The sequence below is a fragment of the Artibeus jamaicensis genome, unplaced genomic scaffold, assembly GCF_021234435.1.
Source record: "Artibeus jamaicensis isolate MK-2021 breed Jamaican fruit bat unplaced genomic scaffold, CSHL_Jam_final scaffold_584, whole genome shotgun sequence".
NCBI classification, from domain to species: domain Eukaryota; kingdom Metazoa; phylum Chordata; class Mammalia; order Chiroptera; family Phyllostomidae; genus Artibeus; species Artibeus jamaicensis.
Window position 1 is genome coordinate 8760004 of NW_026522048.1, and position 25627 is coordinate 8785630.

General features: G+C 44.4%; 1 long non-coding RNA gene across 9 annotated transcripts in view; it reads right to left on the minus strand.

Annotated features, from left to right (window-relative positions):
• Positions 1-1055: 1055 nt before the first annotated feature.
• The window catches only part of LOC128626413 (uncharacterized), a 49302-nt gene continuing 24730 nt past the window's right edge, over positions 1056-25627 (minus strand). For 2 of the 9 annotated variants that reach the window (XR_008390359.1, XR_008390360.1), the window contains exons 6-8: positions 21022-21067; positions 14155-14260; positions 12656-13836 (exon numbers count right to left, since the gene is read on the minus strand). This is a non-coding gene — a long non-coding RNA (uncharacterized LOC128626413). Of the gene's footprint in view, positions 2114-12655; positions 13837-14154; positions 14261-21021; positions 21068-25627 lie in introns of those variants that run through there. The other 7 variants (XR_008390356.1, XR_008390358.1, XR_008390364.1 and 4 more) reach the window with 6 other exon arrangements.

A 25627-nucleotide genomic window follows, 5' to 3' on the forward strand; every position in this document is an offset into this window, starting at 1 on the left:
TACCAAAGTCTTTAACCATCGGGTTAAGCGGTTCCCTTGGTTCCTGAGTGCAGATGGTGACATGAGGTAAAACACATGGCCAAATACCACCAGAACTTGCTCGGTCACCTGTGTTCAAGGAGACACAACAAACTTGCCTCAGCAAAGGGATGAAGGCAGGACAAGCTCTCAGGGGTTTTGCCGTATTCATTTTCTTATTACCAAGGCCTACACAGGGCCTGGCCAATAAGAGTGATCAGGAGATGTAAACTGCACATTTAACAGTTAAGTGAATGGACAATGAAGTATACTTTGACCCTACCCTTTCCTGAAGAATGTTAAAGGAGCCTGAGGAGAACCGCCCTGCTCTCCTGGAAGAGCCTGGGGAGTCAGCCTTCCACTGGCAAGTGGACAAACACTGTGGTGCTCTAACTTTGGCTCAAGTCTTACTCCTTCAGCCCATCCCCCCAACCCCTGCTATCTCCAACTCCCACCTTGTTCTTGTTCTTCAAAGACCATCAGTTCCCGATAATCAGGAAAGTGCATTTGGCCCTGAAGGCCAACTCGTTTTCAAAGATGGCCATCACTTTCTCATGCCCAGTGCACAGATGTTCCCGGGCACAGGTGACCAATCCAATGATTGCTGTAAGGGGAGCAGGAAGTTAGAGTCTTATCACCTTTCTCTTCCCACAAGGGGAAGCATATACACCTTTAAGTACTGTCCTCTCCTTCTCGGCCCTGAAAGGGCTTCCAAGGTGCTGTGCTGAGAAAGACCAAGACATCCACCACCTCTCCAACGGCCTTTCCTTTCAGGCCATACTTAGTCGACCCAGCATGGACAGGGAGAGTGAAAGAGAAAGGCTGTGAACACCAACAGCATCTCTATCTAGCTTTTGGGGCCCCTGCCCCAAAGCAGGCCAAGAAAGGTCATATGGAGAAGAGCATCTACTCACAGCAGGCCTGCTCTCAGCCATCCTCTGCCCCTTCCACAGCCTTCTGGATTCACATGCAGAGGGACCCAGATTCTTTGTGACCTTCCCTTCTCCTGTTACAGAAAACAACTCAGCCACTTTCGGGTGTAGGGAGTGGAACTTTATTTACGTATACAGACCCAGAGGTGGCAGTCTCCAAATTCTGGGTCCTGACCTCAGTCAGAAGCTTGTTTTTATAGTGTGGCATGTGGAAGCAATTTTACTAAGCCTACGTGGCAGAAGCAGGTTTACAGAAGAAAGCAGGGCTGCTGATAGGGTCATATAATGTCCCTTTGTTCTTACCTCTTAGTTACTTAGTTGCTCACCCCTCCTTATCTTAGTGGCTCAGCAAGGGGACCGTGTCCTTCTGACTTGTTTGGGCTTGTCTAAGCAGGTTTCCTGCTGCATCTCCCCCTTTTGATGCTTGACAGTACTGTTAACTGATCTAGCATCACTACAAGCCTGGCCTATATATCTTGGGGCATCTTATGATAATGATGTCTCTGGAGGGACAGGATCTTGGCAGTTGTTCTGTGAGTTACTGTAGCTTCTAGATTCTGGACTACAGCCTGTAATATACAGGGGCCGAAGCTTAAGCCTAAGAAAGGTATGATTAGCGGCCCAAGGAAGGGTAGTGTCTACTGGAGCCAGGCCTGGGGATTTAGTTCCAAATTTCTCTAATTCTAACTTTTTGTTTCCTTGGTGCGGTAGTTTATATTCTCTCTGATTTCTTTAACTTTCTTTGGTATGATCTCTGACTGATTTACATAGTAGCAACATTTCTCTCCTAGGAACGTACAGGTCCCCCCTTTCCCTGGATTCAGAGCATTAATGAGGTTTCTCTCCTCATCATTTTTCTCCTCCTGTGATTTACTATTAGGAAGGGGTTCTGAGATTCTTTTCTCCTTCTGGAATCATAAAAAGGACAATGATGAAGGTCTCATCTTCTTGTAACTACTTCAGGCTGGACATGGACATTGTCCCACCTCCCCTTGGGGTCAGGGGTACCCTGAAAGAAGAGGCGGGGTGGCATGGAGGGAGTCCTTCTTGCAAAGGGAAGGATCTTACAGGGTCCTGGTCAGTTGGTTGTCACTAGGAAGTCGCAGGTTTGGTGTCCAAAGGCTGGCATTACTGGACCACTGGCCTTCTGGTCAGGTCATAATCTGGAGGTGACACATTAGGCAAGAAATTGGAAACACAATGAAATCATAACTATTAAATGACAAAGGCAGGGACTTCAGTAAAGAATGGCTTATCTGGAGGAAAGTGTACAAGGCATGCTACACCTATCCAAGACTCTTGTGGCCCACTATACTTTACTCGGGCTGAGGGGAATACATTAGGATTTCCCTTCTTTCAGATTTCTGAGCCCTTTTTGTCCAAGCTATCAAGACAGAAAAGGGAAAATCAGTTCTAAAGTGAAGTCCACAGACCACCTCAAACCTTTATTAACCTAACTACTTAGTTTAATCACACCATTGAGTCTCAGTGGGGGGGGGGTGACGAAGATGGGCTCCTTAAGTGAGGCCTATATCGTAACTAATCATCTATAGGCATAAGCAGGTCATAGGCATACGCCCTATGAAAACATAAGAACACACAGGTTAATTTACACAATAATCCCCAAACCAGTCTCTGCGCCTGTGAGACTGTTTTTTGGGAAGACATTCCATTGCAAGGTCCTTCCTGCAATGACATTTAACAGTGGCAATTTGACAGTTCCTTTGCACCTGTAAATTGTACATCTTTGGTGACATCACAAACCTAGTTTCGACTCTTAAATGAAAATAAACTTTCAAGACAGTTAGCTGCACCATTCTGATGTCTAATACTGAGCATTGTGATTTTCCTTGCACCGCAGTTTTTCTCCTTAAGATCACCCTTACTGTTATTACAGGGACTAGTTTGGGTCCCACTTTCGATTTTGACTATTAATTTGCATAAACACACCAAGAGCAGCCTGGATCACTTATGATCCTTAAGTCCACTTTGCTGGAACTCACACAGGGAACCCTTAGATTGAGTTCTCAGTCCACCCGTCAGGGCACAGAAGCAGAGCCACACATCTGCCACCTGGCTTCACCTGTACCAGCCATTTCACTCAAATCCTTGAGTCTCCATTGTGCCTACATGTTCCTTCTTAGCCATCTTTCAGCAAAGCAACCTTCGTTTTTTCCATGGAAAGCCTGGCTCGAACCGCACAACCAACCAAAGTACCAGGCTTTTCTCATGGGCTTTCGTTAGCTTTACAGGTCAATCCCAGTTCCTCTGAGCTTTCTGGTAATGACCAGAACCCATACATGCCTCCTTCAGGCGTGACATTCCAGTCAAAGTCCTGGTTAACAAAACCACTATTAATGACTGGTCTTATTGGTTTTATGCAAAGAAACCTTACGTCATCATGGATACCTTCAGAATGCCAAATTCCGGAGGGATCAGGTAGGGAGAAAAACACAAAGCTTGAAGGGAAATCTTTCTCCTTCTAATACCCATCAAGATGCATCTCCATGCCTTATACCTTCTATTACTAACACCACACAATTTCTTTCCAAAACTTTCACATTCCCATTTATTTTTATAACTTCCCACAGACTTTCTGCAATATTCACAAACCTTCTATAGCCTTTTTACCTGTCCAGATTTATCCATAATTCACTTTTAATCCCTGTTCCTTTTCCACACTGGGAAGGACTGCACTTGAACTCAGTATCTGGCTGCTAAAAGTCCCTAGCACTACAGGCATCTTCTACTAAAGTCCTAGATTCACAGGGACATTTTGCACCTTTCTGAAGCTTAGACCTTGCAAACACCCTATAAATCAGATAGTCAGCCTTTGACCTCAGTTCATGACCTTCAAAACCAGAGCCATTCCTATCAGAACCAGTTACACAGAGAACCTGACTGCTGCAGTGTCCACACAGCAGCAGCATACAGCTCATAATCTGAAAAGAAGCCTTAGCCAGTTCTAAGATGGTGGCACCCATGCACGTGGGGTTGTCCAAGATGGCAACACCCATGAATGCTGTGTCCTCCATGGTGGAGCACTCAGGTGGCTCATCCATTTTACTCAAAATGGCAGCACCCCGACTCTGGTTCCGCCCACCTGCACTGGCAGCCCCAAGGCTCTGGCTCCAGTCTCCAGAGCTAAGGAGGCCCCGGAGACCCCCAAGGCCCCTGGTGTAGCAGGTGAGCAGAGCCCACTCGCAGAGGCTGCGAATCTGTGATGGAGACCTGGCCCTGGGTCTGGCAAAAGAGCATCCTACTGAGTTACCTCTCTCAGCACCAATGAGGAGAAGAGAAACTTGGGGATCAGCAGACTTGCTGTGCCAAAGATTGCTGCACCCCAGCTGAGTCTCATAAACCCACGAAAGTGAGAGAGAAAGGAACTTCAGGAATCATGCAGTTTAGTCTCACAGGTAACAGCTAAAGAATCTCTGTCTTAGAGAAGAAAAGTGAGTTGCTCAAGGTCACACAGCTAATCAGTGGTGTTGTGAACTGCTCTGCCTGGTTTCAGGAGTTGTGACAGCTAAGGATGAGTGAGCAACCTCCAGAATGCGAGCCACAAGGAGACAAAGCTTGTCTCTGGTAGCAAATGCTGCCTCTGCTTACTCCCCTGCCCCCAGTGTATGGTTGGATAGTCAGAGACCATTACGACCCCTCAGAGGAGGGGCCACCTAAGCCAGACACGATGACTTGGGAGGCCATCATGGAAAGACTTGGGAGGGCTGCAACAAAGAGGGAGTGATGCACTCCCCCCCCCCAGCTATCTTACCTTGGGGAGAAGCACTTCCTGGCTCTAATCCACTTAAGCCTGAAAACCTGTGATGGGGGAGGTGGTGCAGCCTTTTGTGGGCTAGAGTGGGATCCGGGGTGATCGGGCATATGAAAGTTTCTAAAAGTCCTGTGAAACCTGCTTTGCTATGAGTGCTTTCATTCATATAAGGATCCAAGCAGGAGATGAGTATGCCTCCCAAATTTTCTGCAACCCCCTTCCCTGAGAGACACTGACTCAGACTAAGCTCTCAGATTTCCTGGAATTTTTATCTACTGTTTGATCCTTATCGCCTGTATTCCTGTGTATTACAACCCAGTAGAAGCCTTTGAGGAAGTGGCTCTTGGGGTTTGTCCTCTGAGAGATTGGCCACCTCTCTTCCCCAAGCAGATCATGTCTTGGTAGTATTACTTTTTCATCTGTGGCAGATGAGGGGACTTGTGGGCAAAGTCACCCCCACACACTGGCAACACCCAGACTTGAGGAGAGATCACCAGAGCCTGGTGCACTGCAGCCTCCTACCCTCCCCAGCAGCAGTTGCAGTCCTCCTTCCTTGGCCACCAGGGCATGTTGTTGTGCTCTCTGCCCGAGGCCCATCCTTTAGAAAACTTCTGCCTACAGAGTGGCAAGTTTTTTCCTTTCAAGCCACGTGCAATTTTTCTCATAGTATTTTATTAGATGTATCCTCAAGTTTTCTTAAATGTAGAAGGTTATATCAGCCACAGACATGAGTTACAAAATAATTCAACTCTCATAGCGGCCTTGGCAGCTGGCCCTGGCCCCCCGGCTTTGCCAAGGGGGGCTTGCGGCAAGTCTCCACGGGCAGTGGCTATGCCGGCTGGTCCTGGCCCCCCGGGCCAGGGGGGGCTTGTGGCGCCCACAACAAGTCTTCTAAATGAAGTTATAATATAATCTGGCATGCCAGGTGGGTGGAGAATAAGGGGGTTTGGTTAAACAGTCCTCGGAGAGTGAGAATCTGAGTCACCTCCTTTCTGGTTTCAGCTATTGAAAGTCTGAGGAATGACCCTCAGGATGACATACAGGACGGTGTCAGCGCTATTGAGGCACATATCAATGAATCCAATAACAAAGCTAGAAGAAAGCAGAACCTGTTTAAAAAACAACAAAAAAGTTGGGTCCTGGGCCTTCTAAGGTCAATGTGCCGCAAGGGAGGGTGAAATACCCTACGGTCCTAAAAAGTCCAAAGGCCCCTTAGAATCGGGACCTGTCTACCTTTCCCAGTTTGTTACCCTGATGTCAGCTCTTGACTCCACTGGAGTCTCTCCCACCTTTTGTCTGACTGGATGGCAACCCAAATAGGTACTTTTTCTTTTAAATATATAGTATGTTCCTTTTATTTATCTCCCCTAGGTTACTGATTGTTGGCAATAAGCATACCATTTATAAATAAAATTTGTTTTAACCTAAAACAAGGTGGCTTCCACCCTAGTTTGGGGGGCGGGGCTAGGGAATAAACCTGAGTGACGGCAACTGCTGTGGACACATTTCCTTGAATCTTCAGGCAAAGTGTCAAAGGACAAATGGGAGGAGTAGGGTGGTTGAATCACACAGCACCTAACTTTCCATCTTTTCTCCCCACCTCTGCAAAGCTTGCACAGAATCCCCAGGCCTCCTGACACATTTCCATGGAATAATCAGGTTTTGGTTTAGAGTCCGAAAGGCGGGCATACAGCGAAACAGCACTAACCCTAACCCTCTGTCACTCAAATAGGCACATCGGATTGCCACGAAATGACAGTATTGTTGAGATGACTTTGAATCCATTTTATTTTTAAAACTCATTCTAAAACTAGATTTGAACCCTGGATGCCTCTACCGCAGAACAGTTATTACTTGCTCCGGCCCGCGGAGCAGTCAACTGGGGCTCGACCACCTACCTAGAACAAATGAGTTGGGGGGACAAGAGGCGCGAAGAATGGCAGCAAGACAAAAGATTCTGATCAAGCTGCAAACTTTATTTTTCCGAACTGGGTATATATATGGGGGGGGAGGGAGAGGAAGGAGATTAGGTTGCTTGCTATTGGCTAGCTTGAGACAAAGAAGGGCCCGCTTATTGATTACTTGGGTGCAACTGGTACTCGTGGACACCTCATGTACCTGTAGCCGATTGGCTTTGTGGAGCGCACAGGTTCCTGTAATCAATGCAATGTTTTTAGCTAGAAGCCAGGTGTAAGGTTCCCAACAATTACTGACCAGTTCTTTATACTGTACGACTCCATGCTCTGTGCCTCACTTCCCTCTGCTGCAGTTTCATCTACAAAATGGTATTAACTCTAATACCCCCTGTGGTACTGTCCACCAATATCCATTCTCCCATTTTCCTTTTCTAAAAACTTCTCAGAGTCACCATTTTCTGGTGACTCTGGTGGGATGACCTCAGTACTCTTCAGAAAGTCTGAGTATTTGGTAGGTGACTCATTAGCATGGTAATTCTGAGCTTATAATTGCAGTGTCTCCCATCAGGGTGGCCTATTCCTCAGTTAATGACAACCGTGTGCAGGAGTGTCAGCTTTGTTCAGGATGGCCCTCATTGTTGTGGATATCAGGTAGCATAAACGTCGGTGAAAGGTGCAGCTGGGATTGTAAACAAACAAGCTCACAGAATATCTACTGGTAACTCATGGAGCCAAAATGACCTTCCGGAATGTCCCACTGAAATCTGTCCAGACTTCGTTCGGCACCCTTCAGGACACTATTGGCATAAATGTGAGAGCAAGAGATGTCCCTCCCTCCACACTGATCTCTCGAGTCTTTGTGCTACAAAGCACCTTGCATGAAATTACAATGAAGAAAGAATACAGAGCAGAGCAGAGCAGTGCAGCATAATGGTGCTGGGCCCACAACAAAATTTATCAGGCAATCTGACTAAGTGGATCAAAGAGCCTGACCTCATTCTGAAAGATATCTGGCTGCATGGCATCAGTAACCTGGCACTGCAACTCAGGAAAAGTAAGAATGGGGGGACCCAGAGGGTACTGAGAATCAGTCTCAGAGCCGTAAGTGTCACTTGCCTTGGGTCTCTTAGTTCCCCAAGGCTTAGTTTATTTCCCATACCTTCACTCTTGGGCAGTATAACTTTCAGTCTGTAGACTTACATGACCTGGATATCGGGCCTCCCAAAGTCCTTTAGAACCAGCCTTCCACATAACCTAGTGGCAATGTATCCCAGGGGGCAATGTAACCAAGAGGATCAAGGAGCCCAATCTTGAAGTACCATGGCTCAGTCCCTCCCTCAGCTGCTTTAATTCACTCACCCCGAAAACATAGGCTTATGCTAAATTTTCTCTGTGGTCCCACAGAGCCCAAGCATTGTAATTCTGAGCTCTGAACTGCAGCGCCTTCCTTCTGTGTGGCCGATGCCTCGGGTAATGACAACCATGTGCAGGAGGGCAGGCACTGTTCAGGATGCACCCTGATTGTCTGGGCTGTCAGGGGGCATAGACACTTGTGAAAGGTGAGGCTGAGGTTGCAAACAAGCAAGCTCACGGAATATCTACCAATCATCTCTTGACCCATAATGTCTCTCTGCAATGACCCTTTAGACCAATCCAGAATTAAGCTGACTCCCTTCTATACAGTAAGGAGCACAGTGTAAAAGCAAGAGACATCCCTCACTCCACAGAGAGCCATGCTAGTACTTTGCCCTACAAATTATCTTGTATGAAATTGTAAGAAGAAAACACTCTGAACAGAATGATGCAGCAGAAGGGTGCAGGGCGCATGACCCAGAGTGGAAGGACAGAAGGAAGAAGCCATTACTCATTCTATAGGGCAAGACTTTGCAGGAAATCTAATTAAGTAGATCAAAGAGCCCTATGTCATCATGAAGAGAATCGGGCTCAGTGGTTTCAGTAACCTGGCACTGCTACCCAAAAAATCACTAGTGAGGGGACCTAACAGGAATCAAGGGTCAGTGTCCATTTCATGTGCCTCCCTTGGGTCTCTTAGTTACCCAGGGCTTAGCTCTGTGTTCATAAGCTGAATGTAAGAGTCCTTGACTGCAGAGCATCGCATGTGAATTGATGTATCTTCTGGGAAAGGAAACAAAGACTGATAGAGGGTAAGTAACTTGTCCAAGTTCACTGCTAACCTACAGCAAGGCCAGAACTGAAATACAGGTTGTAAGACCTGGCCCTGGGTCTGGCAAAAGAGCATCCTACTGAGTTACCTCTCTCAGCACCAATGAGGAGAAGAGAAACTTGGGGATCAGCAGACTTGCTGTGCCAAAGATTGCTGCACCCCAGCTGAGTCTCATAAACCCACAAAAGTGAGAGAGAAAGGAACTTCAGGAATCATGCAGGTTAGTCTCACAGGTAACAGCTAAAGAATCTCTGTCTTAGAGAAGAAAAGTGAGTTGCTCAAGGTCACACAGCTAATCAGTGGTGCTGTGAACTGCTCTGCCTGGTTTCAGGAGTTGTGACAGCTAAGGATGAGTGAGCAACCTCCAGAATGCGAGCCACAAGGAGACAAAGCTTGTCTCTGGTAGCAAATGCTGCCTCTGCTTACTCCCCTGCCCCCAGTGTATGGTTGGATAGTCAGAGACCATTACGACCCCTCAGAGGAGGGGCCACCTAAGCCAGACACGATGACTTGGGAGGCCATCATGGAAAGTCTTGGGAGGGCTGCAACAAAGAGGGAGTAATGCACCCCCCCCCCAGCTATTCTTACCTTGGGGAGAAGCACTTCCTGGCTCTAATCCACTTAAGCCTGAAAACCTGTGATGGGGGAGGTGGTGCAGCCTTTTGTGGGCTAGAGTGGGATCCGGGAGTGATCGGGCATATGAAAGTTTCTAAAAGTCCTGTGCGACTTTTAGAAAGAGGCGCAGAGCACAGCCAGGTTAGGGCAGCAGAGGTACCCTGTCTTGGTTAGCAGTTCTAACAGCTGGGAAGGGCCCTCCCAGCACCAGTCTTGGGTTGGTGTGGCTGAAAGGAGGTCATCTACACACCGCAGTAATACTGGGTCAGTCTCCTTCTTGGTGAATGATTTTAGATCTCTGGCCAGGGCCTCTCTGAGGGAAGTGGAAGAATTTCTGAAGCCCTGTGGCAGTCTGGTCTGGGTCTAACACAGCTAGGCTGAGGACTGTAGGTGCCTGGTCCTCCAGTGGGCTTTTTCTTTTCCTTTTCAGAGCAGATACAGAGCAAAATCCAAAACAGAGTTCCGAAACAATACACAGGTAGAGGCACTCTCTTGCACCAATGTGTCCACTGGTGCCTTGCAGAGACATGCTCTTTCAGACCCGGTCTCATGGCAGAGACATGCTGCTTTGCCTCCGGCTGAAGCACTCATCAGCCCCAACTGACCCTTCCTGGGTCCTGGGTGGCAAAGGCATCCCAACCGGCTACAGGTGACCTTTCCTAGGTCTTACAATACAGGTTTCTGATCAGAAACAGAACCACATGTGAGAAATTTGCCCTTTTCCCAGGAAACCAGAAAACAAGTAGTTGAAATTTCCTTTACTCCAGGTTTAAAACTTTCATATCCTTTATACAGTCACTCACATACAAACACACAGACAAACATCCGAGAGTTTATACAGCCCCGACCGAGTAGGACTGCCCAGATGGGCATACATTTCCCCTTCCAGATGGCCAATTGGCCTCCAGAGGACTTACGGCTAATTGCCGGCCTGAGAGGTGATCGGTCTCTCCTTCCACCACAAGGGGTGGGCCTGGTCTCGGGCTCTGGTCCCCGGGGCACTTACGGGTTGGCACCTTCTCAGGTTTGGATAGTTCCAGTGTGCACCCCACCTGCCCGGGTTGAAGAGCGGTCCGGAGGATGACTTCCACGGAGCCTGGGGTGTCTGGGACCCGAAATCACCAGGGGGCGTGCTTCCCTTCGGCTGCCGGGCTCCCTCTCGGTCACTCCCCCCGCTGCCCTCACCGTGGGCAAAAAAAGGCCTGCTCCTCTGAGTGTTTCCCGCCCGGTCAGGGAACCAAAATGTTACAGGAAACAACTCAGCCACTTCCGGGCGTGAAACTTTATTTATGCATGCAGACCCAGAGGCGGCAGTCTCCAAATTCTGGGTCCTGACCTCAGGCAGAAGCTTGTTCTTATAGTGTGGCATGTGGAAGCGATTTTACTAAGCCTACGTGGCAGAAGCAGGTTTACAGAAGCAAGAAAGCAGGGCTGCTGAGAGAGCAGGGCTGCCGATAGGGTCATACAATGTTCTTTTGTTCTTACTTCTTAGTTACTTAGTTGCTCATCCCTCCTTATTTTAGTGGCTCAGCAAAGGGACCCTGTCCTTCTCACTTGTCTGGGCTTGTCAAAGCAGGTCTCCTGCTACACTCCCTCCCTGATTCTATCAAAGCCTTCCTTGAACACTCCTGATCCTCACCATGACACATCGCCAACATGTCCTTCCCACTGTGGGCCATCTTCAAAAATAACACAAGGCGTTGCCATATGCGCCCGATTAAGAGAGCAGAACCTGGGAGGGAGAGTACAAGAAAAATGGCCCTGTCTCAGGGAGAGGAGACTCCCAGCCTTACTGTGGAAAACCTTATTGATTAGGGGACAGGAGCCTTGGGTCCTGATCCCATCTCTGCCTCCAGAGAGTCTGGACAACCCAGAACAAATTACTGAATTTATCCTCCTTTCAGCTTCCTCAGCTGCTAAATAGGACTACACTTTCTAACATGACCACCTCACAGGGCTGCTGGGGAAAATAGAGGGCAATGCTGGATGTTAGCACACACCCTACACACACACACTCCCTTCCAAGGACCCTTAAGGGAAACAGGAGCTGTGCTGCCTGAAGCTCTGCTCACTGTTCTGAAGTGAGAACGTTTGGCCTGGTTAGGTGAGAGACACATTTCCAGATTCTGTTACTGTGTCCCCTAAGCGTGCTATGCAGCCCAACCCATAAGCCTTGTCATTTTGAACATAATGCCTACAAGGCCAGCTGACTTCTCCCAACTCATCTCTACACTCAATTCCAAGTGGTAAAGAAATGACATGTACTGTCAGTTGCCTGGCAACCTAATTTTTTTTTCACAATTTGTGACTGAAGGAGGTGGGTGGAAAGGGTAAGAGAGCCAGTGCTGTCACCAGCAGCCACCAGTTGGAGATCGTATAATGATTCTCTGCCTCATCTTATGTAACATACCCCAATGTGAGCAAATGTCGGAAGGCTTCAGGAGTTTAAGATGGAACTTTATTGGCCAAAGTTTCAAAGTTTTACCTGCGCAGGGGCAAACTCTCGGGGTGTCTCTGGAGACACGGTGCCAAAATGGCTGCAGATGAGAGTCGCGCCTGGCGCTTACAGCCTGGAGTTTTTATTGGGGTGAGCAAGCAAGCAAATACAGAAGCAGACGTAGCTGTTAGCAATTGGCTATCCCGAGAGAACACACATGGCTATGTTCTCTGCTTGCAACAATGGATAGTTTTCTGCAAGGACAAGGTCATGCACAAGGCGGTTTATCTTGTTCAGCAATCTTTGTACTTTCTGTACTTTCTATCTTCCTTGCTGAGACAGTCTGGAGCCTGCCTTGGGTTCCTTTTGGCTACTTTTATCTAATTCCAGCCCTAACACTTACTACACTATTACCCCCCCCCAAACCTCTAATCAAATTAAAAACTTCAGGATCCCCCAAGCAAAGCACTTCTCACTTCTCTTTTGCCCCTACCCAGCACTCTCGAACGGTGCCTTCCATCTTTATGCCCAAGTGTAACCTCCAGCCCCACAGTGTCCCATGCCCTAATGTGCCCTCCTGTGCCATTCCTAGTCTCCAGGAACTGCCTTCTGAGTTCCCATCAGCCCTACAGGGATCCTAGTTAGCTCCCATCCCCTGTACACACACACCCATGACTGGAGGATAAAGCTAACCTCTAAACTCCATGCAGCACCCTACTGCCTACTCCCCCCATTTTCTTTCTTCTCAGACTAACTCTTCCACCACAGGCAGCAGTACCTCGGGAGCAGCAGAGATCCCCAACCACAATTAGGAGGCTCTTTGGAGGCAGACAGTGATCGTATTCTCTATCCCACAGCTTCCTGTAGACCAGTTGTGGGTTCTTAGCCCCCACACCTTTTAAGGTGATAATGCAAAACCTCTCCAGTTTTGGTCTTGGCTTCTGGAAAGAGAACGACTTAACTGTACCAAAGTTAATATCCAACACGAGTCCTGGGGCTGCTGAGAATTGACTTTGGTTGATAAGTGGCTCTCCTCTATCTAAAGGGCAGATGCTAAATTTCTTAATCCCACCACTTCATTCAACATACAACTTTCCCATGATGGAGGACAAGGGCAAATTCTCTGCAAAGTCTCTGGCTTGTGTGTTTGGTAGGAAAGGGAGTTGGCATATCCAGAGCACAGAGATTTCCCTGTGGCTGCAAGTGAACCATCAGAAACGTGGTTAGATGGTGGAAGCCAGTTTGAAAAGTCCCTGATAGGTCAGGGGTCTTGATCAGAAAGCAGGCATGCCAAGGAAGGCCGAAAAACTGGAAGACACCTTGTATGTAGGCAGTTAACCAATAAAATCAGAAACCAGATTTACCTGGTGTCAGAAAAATTATGTACATGGGTATGTGGATAGATGAATGGGTAGAGGTTATGAATATACAGTCCCAAGGTGGGCTAGCAGACACGTGGGTGGATTTAAGTCACTTAGTAAATAGATTGAAGTGATTAGTTGAGTTGCAGTAACAAGGGTGACTGCCTAAGTTATCCCAGGAGCAGGTTTAGAACACAGTGGAAGAACAAGATCAGGCTTTGGAGCCAAAAGCCTAATACTTCCCGGCCTCTGCATCCCATTTCTCCCACACTACCCTCTACTTCTTTACTTTATCTTCTACATCACAGTCTTGAGACACATTTGTGATATCAGATATAGGTTCTAGTAAATTGTATAGAAACTTTAGGTACTTATATCTCATATACCACTCAGTTCACCAGAAAGGAACTTCTGGGTTTAGACCTGTGATCCTTTCTTCCCCCCAAAAACCTCAACCCAGAGGCATGGGCTCCTCACCATTTTGCTCAGGTAATTGACAATGACGTCTACCAAGTCCAGACACTCGTTATATTTTACATTCCCATGGATGATATTGATGTTCAATAATGGGAGTATGTAAAATATTTCTTCTTCTGGGACCTGTAGGAGAGAGGGGACTCAATAAGAAAGGAAGGTTGTAGGATGGAGGTTTTTAAAAAGGAGAATAATGATCCTGGTTGAGAAAGGAAGAGGAAGGGTGACTCTAGAGTGAGGATTCAAGCTGGACCCAGGGTTGAGGCAGGTGGAGAACATATGGGTCAGAATAAGGACGTGGGAACTTGACCTGGAGCTGCAGTGCTCTGCCGACTGGAAATTCTTCCCATTCTCCTGACACAATAGCAATACACTTAAGCAGCTGCTACTGTGGAGGTGGTTCTACTTTGGCTAGAGTCAGGAAGATGTCAGAGATGTCCTCACCTGATCAGCATGTTGGATTGCTTCCATCAAGTCCCTGATGTTTGAGCTTACAGTATATTTTTTGTTCTTGGCAGGCTTTGGGGAGCCACCTTACGTCTAAACATCTCTGTAAGGAATAAAGAGGGTGAGCAGGGAGAAGCTGTTTCTCTCTTGTTAGAGGTGGGTCTGTATTTCTTGAAAAGTAGTTAACATGGAGTGATGAAATCACGCACAAAATAGTGAAAAACCAGAAGAGACAAGTTTGGCTCTGAATATTTCTTTGCCTCTCACTAACAATGTATCCTCTGCCCATTCATGTCACTTCTGGAGAGTCTATTTCTTCACATGCAAAATTAGTATAATATGAGATTCCTCAAACAAGAGACATGTGCTATCAGGTACCAAGTTTTAGGATCTCATCCTGCCCTCTGACTCACATCCGTTCTGTTGAGAGAATAAGTGCTTCCCATGTTTGGAAGGGAGTTGGGGGCGGGGGTGGTGGTCAGCAGGACTATGAACCTGAACACTTTAAACTACAAACTAAAAACAAACAGAATGAAACTATAATTTATAGAAATATATGAAGAAGAACCAAGTAGAAAACTTGGAAATAAAAAATATCAGCATTAAATTTTCAAATCTTAACAAATACATAGTTAAGACTGAACACACTTAAAGAGAGAATTAATGAATTAAAGAATAGTTCTGAGGAATTCACCTCGTCTGCAATGCAGAAAAGTAAAATAAATTTTAATAAAAGAACAATGAGTAGACATGGCAGATAGACTGAGAAAAGTTCTAGAAGAATGGAGAAAAGTTAATAAAAATAATTGAAAATTTCCAGAATTCAAAAAAAAAGTCCTCATATGGAAAGTGCATCCTAAGTGGAATCCATGGAAAACATATTTGCCTACGATACCTCAGACAGGTTTTCATCTCCAAAATATAGAAAGAACTCACACAACTCCACTCCAGGAAGATAAACAATCCAATTTAAAAGTGGGCAAAGGACCTGAATAGACACTTTTCTAAGGAGGACAAACATCAACAAAAACAAAAAGGCCCCAATACATATCAAAAGATGCCCAGCATCACTAGCCATCAGAGAGATGCAAATTAAAACCACAGTGAGATACCACTCCACGCCAGTCAGAATGGCCATCAGGAACAAATCAACAAAATACAAGTGTTGGCGAGGATGTGGAGAAAAGGGAACCCTAGCGCACTGCTGGTGAGAATGCAGACTGGTGCAGCCACTGTGGAAAACAGTATGTTTCCTCAGAAAACTAAACATGGAACTACCTTTTCACCTGGCAATTCCACTGCTGGGATTATACCCTAAAAATCCTGAAACACCAATTCAGAAGAACCCATGAACTCCAATGTTCACAGCAACACAATTTACAATAGTCAAGTTCTGAAAGTATCCTAGGTGCCCATCAGTACATGAATGGATCAAAAAGCTTTGCCGCATTTACACAATGGAATGCTATGCAGCAGAAAGAAAGAAGAAGCTCCTACCCTTCACAACCGCATGGATGGAACTGGACAGTATTATGCTAAGTGGAACAAGCCAAGCAGTGAAAGGCAAATACCATATGATGTCACCTTCAAGTAGAATCTAATCAAGAAAACCAACAAACAAGCATAACCAGAGACATTGAAATTATTATAAGAACAATTATGGCTATAAGAACAATCTGACAGTAACCAGAGGGGAGGTGGGAGGGGATAAAGGGGAGGGGGAAGGGAGAAGGATTTTCAGGAACAACTATAAAGGACACATGGACAAAACCAAGTTGGGGTGGAACAGGGAGGGAGGTAGGGATAGTGGGGTTGGGGGCAAAAGTGGTGGAGTGTAAATGCAGACAACTGTACATGCACAATAATAAAATAATTTTTTAAAATAAAAATTAAGCTTGTTTAAATTAAAAAAAATAGTTACAATTTCCTCAGAACAAATTTGCAGACTTGAGATAAGTTAGACAAATTCCTAGAAAAGAGGATGATCTATTAAAATGGACAGGAGTGGAAAAATCTGAATAGTCCTACTACTACAAAATATACTGAATCAATGATTAATAAATACCATTCCTACAAACAAGCACCAGGCCTGGACAACTTCAATAATAAATTCTACTGAACATTTAAGAAAACAATAATGCCAATTATACACAAACACTTTCAGAAAATAGATAAGGAGGGAAGGCTATGTTCCTCAACCCATTTACTGACCTTAGCATCATCTTTATACTAAAACTTTCAAAAGACAGTTCAAGAAAGGAAAGCGAAAGCCAATCTTGCTCATGACTATAGATGTGAAAATTGCTTAAAAAAAATAAAAAACTAAAGCCCTGACTGGTGAGGCTCAGTTGGTTGGGCTTCATCCCATGAAGCAAAAGGTGGCTGGTTCAATTCTTGATCATGGCACGTGCCAGGTTGCAAACTGGGTCCCTGGTCAGATCATGTTCAAGAGGACAGAGATCAATGTTTCTCTCTCACATTGTTGTTTCTCCCTCTCTCTTTTCCTCCCTTCCCCTCTAAAAAACAAACAAACCAATCTAAATCCAACAGCAAAAGATAACAATGCATTAGAAGTTGTATAAAAAAGAAACTAGTTTAACACACCAAGATTCCAGTTCTCCTTTCCTGACTGACAAAATGTTAAAAAGCATGAAAGCCTGGGGAAAGCAAGCTGTGCTACACGTGACTGGTAAGAGTGCAGAAAGGCTTGGCCCCCCAGAGTGAATTATCCTAACATCTAACAACATCACATGTGCATTCACTCTTTCTTTAGCAACCTTTCACTTCTAGAATTTACCCTGAAAATTCTCCTCCACAAATATGAAACAATATGTGGGCAAATTTACTCATTTTAGTATCACTGTAACAGCAAAATATTGGAAACAACCTAAATGACTATGGATTAAAAACTGGATGAATGAGGTACGGCACAATCCCCAGTGGGATATTATGCAGCTAATGTACAGAAAAGATCCCTATGAAAAGCTGAGGAATTATGTTACGTTTTGAGTAAAAAATAAGAAAAAATGTACATTTGGGTGTACACATATATTCCTCTATAGAGATGGATAGTTTTGTTTAATTTTGGAGGCAAAAAACACAAAAGGACAACCAAGAAACTAATGAAAATGGTTAACATTGTGGTGTGAGGGAAGAATAAAGAAGGGATAATGACAGGATTAAGACTCCTCTGGCTTTACCTCATCATAAAGTTCTCACTTTTCAATCACAAAAGTGCTTCACATATTTGAATATAAACAAAATCTTAGGGGATCAAACCCAGGAAACCCTAAATCTAAATACAATACATATAAATGAATCTTACTGCAAACAAACCTGATTATATAGCTAGATAGAAAAACATAATTTAAGTAATTGAAAACGTGACATTCTAACTATATACCATTAGTGTGCTATATTCTTTATGAAATTTTAATTCTATTTGATTGGTTATTTTACTACAGTTGTCCCAATATCTCGCCCTCCAGCCACAGCCACTCCCTCAGGCAATCAGCACTTCATTGTTCATATCCATGGGTCATGCTTAACACTAATTTGGCTACTCCACTTCCTATACTGTACTTTACATCCCCATGCCTATTCTGTTACTACCTACTTGTACTTCTTAATCCCCTCACATTCTCACCCATTCCCCTATTGCTTATAGTTTTGATGTCTTTTTTTTTCAGAGTCCCTTTAATATTCCATGTAATAATGTTTTGGTCATGATGAACTCCTTTAGTTTTTACTTATCTGGGAAGCTTTTTATCTGCCCTTCTATTCTAAATGATAGCTTTTCTGGTTAGAGCAATGTCGGTGGGAGGTCCCTGCTTTTCATGACTTTGTATACTTTCTCTTAATCTCTTCTAGCCGCTAAAGTTTCTTTTCAGAAATCAGCTGAAAGTCCTATGGGACCTCCCTGTAGGTAGCTAACTGCTTTTCTCCTGCTTCTTTTAAGATTCTCTCTTTATCTTTAACCTTTGGTATTTTAACTATGATGTGTCTTCGTGTGGGCCTCTTTGCATTGCCTTATTTGGGAGTCTCTGTGCTTTTTGGACTTGCATGTCTATTCTTTTCACCAAAGCAGAGAAGTTTTCTGACATTATTTTCTCACAGAGGTTTCCAATTTCTTGTTCTTTCTCTTTCCCTTCTAGCACACCTATGATGCAAACTTTGGACCTCTTCAAGTTGTCCCAGAGGCTGCTTCCACTACCCTCATTTTTTAGATTCTTGTATTTCTTCTTCTGATCTGGTTGTTTTTAATTTTATCCTGCTTATGTTCCAAATCATTGACTTGATTCTTGGTGTCATCCAATCTACTGTTGTTTCCCTGTAAGTTGTTCTTTACTTCACTTAGTGGATCCTTCATTTCTGACGGAATCTTTCTTATGCTGTTGAGGTCCTCACTAGTTCCTTGAGCATCCTTACAACCAGTGTTTTGAAGTCTGCATCTGATAGATTGCTTAGCTGCATTTTGTTTAGTTCTTTTTCTGGAGTTTTGATCGTTTTTTCATTTGGGCCATGTTTCCTTGTGCGCTCATTTTGGCAGCCTGCCTGTGTTTGTTTCTACATATGAGGTAGGGCTTCAGTGGCTCCCTGTCTTTGTAGCATGACCTAATGTAGTAGGTGTCCTGGGGGCACAGTGGCACAGCCTTCGCTACCATTTAAGCTGAGTACTTAGGGTGTGCCCTTCATGTGGGCTGGGGTACACTCTCTTCTTGTAGTTGAGCCTTGATTGCTGTTAGTAGGTCAATGAGAGAGTTTCACCCAGGCCAGTGAGCAGCAAGGATTGGTTATGACCACTGACCACCAATCTCTGTATTCTGTGGAGGATCTGCTGTGCAGGGGCAAGGTGGTGGTGCTCCTACATGGTCTGTAGCTGTGCACTGGGTAGACGGGCTCTGCAGTTTTCTGGGTGCTGCACGTGAAGGTCAGTCCCAACCTGTGTTCTGCCTGGAGTCACCCCGCCTGAACTATAAAGCAATCTGAGTAGACTTTCACTTGTGCTGGTCTTGAAGATGCCCAACTGAAACCAAGCTATGAATCCAGGCTGGCTGCTGCTAATACTTGGTCTGGGGCCACTGAGAAAGTGGTACAGAGGCTGGGGGCCTACTGAAGCCAGCTGTTGTTTGCTTGACAGGATTGAGGGAGTTGTGAAGCAGGAGCCAAGACCAGCTATTCATGTGGAAAAGTCATAGATTAGCAGTTTGGGTGGACCCGTAAGTTGGGTGAGACTCAGTGATATCAGGGTGGGGCAAACAGTGTTAGCCAGGTTGATGGAGTCCCACATATAGAACCCGTCTGTTGCCTCTGTTGTTCTGCTGGGGCAGGGATCACAAAAAAGACAATGGCCTCTGCCTGCCTGTCTGTCTGGGAAAAGCTGTCCCCTAGTGCTTGCCTTGAAGCCAGAAACTGGCCTTCAATTTCTTTCTGTAGGCCAGGTGTGCCTTTCAAGCTGCTACCCTGGTGCTGGACGTCACAGGGAGGATGTTACAGGAAGTCTGTCTGTGGGTTCTTTAAGGTGAAATGCTTGGGACTCAAGAAGTTTCTTCCACCAGATCAAAGCCTGCTGGTATTTGCAGCCAGAAGTTATGGGGACTTTTCTTCCTGGTACTGGACCCCTGGCATGGGAGACCTGCTTGGACTCCTCATGTCTGAGATATCCCTCTCAAGTTTTCATCCATGCCATGTGGATGTGGGACAGACCCTTTTGTGTCTCTGTTCCTCCTGCCAGCCAGGATGGATGTGGTTTCTTGAATTCTGTAGCGTCCGAGTTCCACTCAACTTGACTTCGGATGGTTCTGAGTGATAGTTGTTCTATTTTATAGTTGTAATTTTGATGTGGTTGTGTAAGGCCACAAGCTGTGTTTACCTATGCTGCCATCTTGAGCAGAAGTCAGAGTGATGATGTTTCTAAAGGTAAAAATACCTGTCCAGAAGCTCTGGATTTCATAATAAGTTTGTAATTGGCAGTGTTATTGGAGTAGGAATACTGCAAGTATTCTGTATATTGTCCTAAATATAGTGATGCTTTTTGAGACAGTGGATACTTACCTTGGAAGATGGGAAATGCAAATACGTAATGGGAACCCTACAATGTTCCAATCTGAATTGGAAGTATAAGTAAGAATTCATCATTTCAGGTATCTCCGTTCAAAGAAAAGGCCTGAAAGCAATGACACTCCAGTAGCAAAGAGCACACCTACTACCCAAATCCTACTTTCTTCCATATATCATTCATGCCACACTCTTTTAAAAAGAAAGAATTCCTTGGAAAAATAGCTGATTACTGGTTGGGAGTAGGAAAGGTTCGATGTGAGCATCTTTTTATGCCAGAAACAGGAAGTGCTCATAAACTAATGGGTATACATTAAAAGAACAGAGGGTCCAGCTTAAAAGGTTCTCCCACTGGCCAAGTGGGGAACAACCTGAACATCAAAAACAACAATGAAGGTAATGGATTAAGGCCCCTTGAATGAAAAAAGCACCCACGGGTCCAAATTATAACTAAAAATACATGAAGGTTGGGGTGGGTGATTCTACTTCAAAAAATGTCAGCTAATAAATGTAGAAGAAATGACAGAATTACTACTACAAATGAAATCACTGATGCAGGCAAGAAGCATCAATGAAAAAAGAGATTCACATGGCCTCACCATTACCGATCAGTATACTCGTTACTTATTAACTGCAAAAGGAAAACAAAGGTACTTTTACATGGGAAGAGCTGATGGACACCACCTTCATGAAGTGATCAAACCAGGCATCAGTGATAATGGAACTAACTGGTATCATGAGCCTCGTGATAATGCAAAGGAGAACAGACAACATCATCCATGTAGTATTTTTGCCCAATTTGTTTACCTGAATCGATAAAGAGGAAACAGTCAAATCCGGATTGTGGAACAGTCTACAACACAAGGAAAGACAAAAACAATTGGTGCACTGTTTTAGATAAAGGAAGAATGCAATTCATGATCTCCAATTGGAACTTAGGTGAGGGAAAGAAAGCTATAAACATTTAGAGGGTACTTGGGAAATTTGACTATAGTCTATATTATAATGAGAATGTTACAAGTTCCTAGAGTATAATGACGTTATCAGCACTTTACTTCTTTCAAAGGAGACACATGCTGGAATATTGATAGAACCATAAGATAAAGCTGAACTCACTCTGAGATGATTCATATCTGTTAGTATGTGTGAAGAGAGAGAGAGAGAGAGACAGGTTGAGAGAGAGAGAAAGAGGCAGATTGACAAAAAGAGACAGAGCACAAATATGGCAAAATATTTCAGCAAATGGGTGAATATAAGTTGAAGAATAATAGGTGCTCATTGTATTGTTCTTTCAACTTTTTTTATAGGTTTGGATTTTTTCAGATAAAAAGTTGGGAGAGCAATGGAAATCTGTAAGTCATCAAAAAGTCACCAACAGGTGAGTAAAAAGGGCAAACTACAGCATGAAAAAAGATAAATATCACCCATGAAATCCACAAAGGGTTCATATCCAAAATATATAACAATTTCCTGCAAATCCAAGAAGAACACAAATAGTAAAACAGGTAAGAGACTTGTGAGCAACTCATAAAGGAGAATATCCAAATGGTCCATAAACACATTAAAAACTTTGGCTCAACATCAGCAGAAATTAGAAAAATGAAAGTTAAAGCATCAGAAATACATCACTACACACCCAGAAGAATGCCTTCATTTAAAAAGTTTATAGTGACATGTGTTCCAAAGATATGGAACAAGGAAACTTTCTCATACTACCAGTGGGGATGTAAAATAACAGCCACTATGGAAAACAATTCGGCACTATCTACTTCATGATCTTCTCCTAGGTACACACCCGGCAGAAATGAATGCCTGCTTACAGCAACAGACACACATCAGAGTGCCTGTTCAGACTGCCATTATTCATAATAGCCCTGAAGTGCAGCTCAAATTTCTGACATCTTCATAATAGATAAATAGATGTTTATATATGTATGTATCACTCATCTGATGGAATACTATACAGCACTGAAAATGAATAAACGACAATTTGTGTAACAACATGTACAAATCTAACAAATATACACTGAGTGAAAGAAGCCACACACCAAATAATACATACTTCTTTACCATGTCTATAAAAAAACTGAAAACAGTCAAATATAAACTACTGTGTTTAGGAATGCCAACTTAGGTAGTAAAACTTTACAGAAAAGCAAGGGAGTGATTTACATAAAGGTTTCATGGCTTAGCCTGGGAGGGAGTAGAGACCAGAAAGGATCACAATAGGGAGTTCTAGGGTGCTGGTGATGTCACTTTATACCTCAATGCTGGTGATGGAGACATCTGCTCAGTGAGAAATCACTGAGCTCTATGTACTTGGTTCATCCAATTATATAGACAGCAGTGTTTATTTAACAGCAAAAATTTTAAGGACAGATAAGGCAAGTACAGGATATTATAGTAAATGAATAAGTAGCTATATGTTTATATAGATAGATAGATAGATGCAGAAAAGAACAAACAACTGAGTAAACAACCCAGTGGAAATATTTCAGAGTAGCCTAGCTGAGCAGAGAATAAGTGAGTTGGAACACAGACTAAAGTGACCAGAATACAGCACAGATACAGGGAGAAATGGGGACAACTGTAGTTGAACAACAATGAAAACAATTCTGGACTCAAAAAAATTACCACCTCAATGTCATAGGCCTTGGTCTGCCTTGAAGGTCGTCACAACTGCTCAAGGCGGAGATACTATAAATGTCAATCTGCACAAGTACAAATATACATGCAAATGACACAAGTGGTGCAAAAAAAGATGAAGAAAATACGTGTTTAAAGAGATGAGGGACAGCATTAAAAAAACCTCCAATATATGCTTGATGGGAGTTTCAAAAAAAAGAAAAGAAATAGAGTCTGGGCAGGAGGTAACGGTGATAAGGGCTGAGAATGTTTCAGAATTAAAGAAAGATATAAATCCTAAGATTGAAAAAGCCAACCAAGTCTCTCACAGAATAAAAACAAATTGATATCTAGATACACTGCAATAAAATAAAATACCGAGGAAAGTGAGAGAATCATAAAAAGTTCCGACAAAGAAGATCAACTTCAAGACAGACTACCAGACCAACAGCAGACTTCTCATCAGTAAGAGCAGGTGAGACAGTGGAAAAAATAGCTTCCAAGTTCTGAAGGAAAATATCTATCCATCTCGAAATTTATACTCAGCTATAACATTCAAGAGTGAGAGCAAACTAAAGACATTTTCAGATGTACTGAGAAATGTATTATTCATAAGCCCTCATTGAAAGACACACAAATATACTTCTTTCAGCAAGGAATAAAATAACTCTGGAAAGGAAAATTAGGAACCAAGAAATTGTGTACTAAAGACTTAACCAGACACGTGGTATCCTGAATGTCTCTGCTGGCTCTCCAGATCAGCCCTAACACCCTTCTCCACGCCTGCCAAGTTCTTGGAGGCTGGCCAGGATGGCCCACACCAAACAAGCTCCCTTGCTCTCTGGCTGGCAATTGGGTTTTGCCAATGGAGAGCCCTAGTAGGACACTGCAGTAAGGGAGGATGGTGCGGTCAGAGTACAGAGTCTCCTGTTCTCCTGACATGATGATCCTTGGTGCGGGTGTGTATCTCTGAGGTCTCTGCTTCTCTCAGAATAACTCCGGGTGCACATCTCTGCTTTCAGCTTTCCAGGACAGCTCCCTTCCTAAATATCCTCAGGCCTAGCAGTGCAAAACTCTTGTGGTTACTAGCTCTGGGACATTAAGCTGCCTCTTGTGACTTTCTGAACCTCAACCCATGTATACCCATTAGAAAGAGCTACTATAAGTAATTAATTAATTAGTTTATTTATTAAACTCTTCTGGAATTATCCTTATTTGAGTATGTAATTTGTTTTCATGTAGGAGCCTAACAATGAAATTGGCAAGTCTAAATAATTCTTAACTCTTAAAATACAGTAATAATCACCCCTAATTTGAGGGACTTAAAGTCATGACGGAAGTACAACAGTAGCCAACAGAACAAAAAAGAAGAGAAGGTGCAATTCCAGGGCAATCGAGGGGTTCAGATGCTTAGCTTGTTCAGAATGAATATAGGGAATTGATGAAATTTAAGCCTTGTTAGAAAAATGGAGAGTCAGCATGAACATTGAACATTGTTTAGAGTAACAAAACCTGTATCTCCCAGGTCTTGTTGGAGATGAAAACCCTCATTCCTGTATTTCATAGTTTCTCATTTCTCACAGTACTTCAAGTTCAATACCTCCCACATTGGACTGACCACAGCACTGAGTCCAGGCAGTGCTTGAGCTTTTGGTCATCTTTCACTCCTCCTTTCACACACCACCCAGGTCCTCCCAGGACACAGAATTCTACTTATGAAATGCCCCTTGAATCCATCCGTTTCCAATCCTCACACGGTCACTACCCAGGTTCCTTTCCCACGTTCACACTGACCTCCACTCTAGGCCTCAGCCTATTTCTGTTTTTCTCTCCAACACCAGATAGGCAAACAGCACTATTAGGAAGAAGCCAGACAACACAGAGTGTCTCCTGAGAATGCTTCCCAAGTGTGAGAAAGATTCCCATCTGAGCTACCAAGCCTAAAATGTTCAATCTGTAACTGACCAGCTGCTAGTCTAAAGAATGGACAGCCCCTCCCCCCATTATGACTCCTGGAGACAAATGCTCTCTTGTAACTTCTTTAAAGTACCTGCACAGCCCTGGCCAGGTGGCTCAGCTTGTTGAAGCATCCTCCCATACACCAAAAGTTTGCGGTCCTATTCCCCATCAAGGTGCATACCTAGGTCAAGGACTTAGTTCCTGATCAGTGTGTTTTGGAGGCAAGAGAATGATGTTTCTGTAGTAGAATATAAGCCCCTGGGGGTGAAGGCACCTGTCCCAGTGCCTGCACATAATAGGCTGTCAATAAATATGTATTAAAGGAAAGCATCCATAAGCTATTGTAACCGAAGCAGACTAAACACTGTGAAATCCCACAGGAAGCCGCTCTCACAGAACCAGTGAGGAGTAGGAAGGATCTAGACTGTGGGGTGTGGAGGGAATCAAATGCAGCACAGGGCAGGATGCCTCATATTTTTCAATGACTCGTAATCCTTCTCCCCAGATTTCTCCCCTGCCCCTCTGCTCTCCATCCTCTCAGCTGCCACCTGTACCCACCACAGCTACTGAAGCCAGAAACACAGGAGATCTCCACCCTCGCCCTGCTCCATCCCATCAGAGACCACAATCTGTCCTTTCAATCTCCTGTCCAGTCCCTCCTCTCGGTCCCACTGCTACCACCTTCGTTCAGACCGCCAGCACCTCTCACTCTACTTGCTTCAGGCAAATCTGAGCTGGCCAGCAACCTTCAGGCCTGTCCTTCCCACATCCCTCCTCTGGCCATCCTCCCCACAGCTGGAACAGTGAATGTCTTAAAGATGGAAATCTG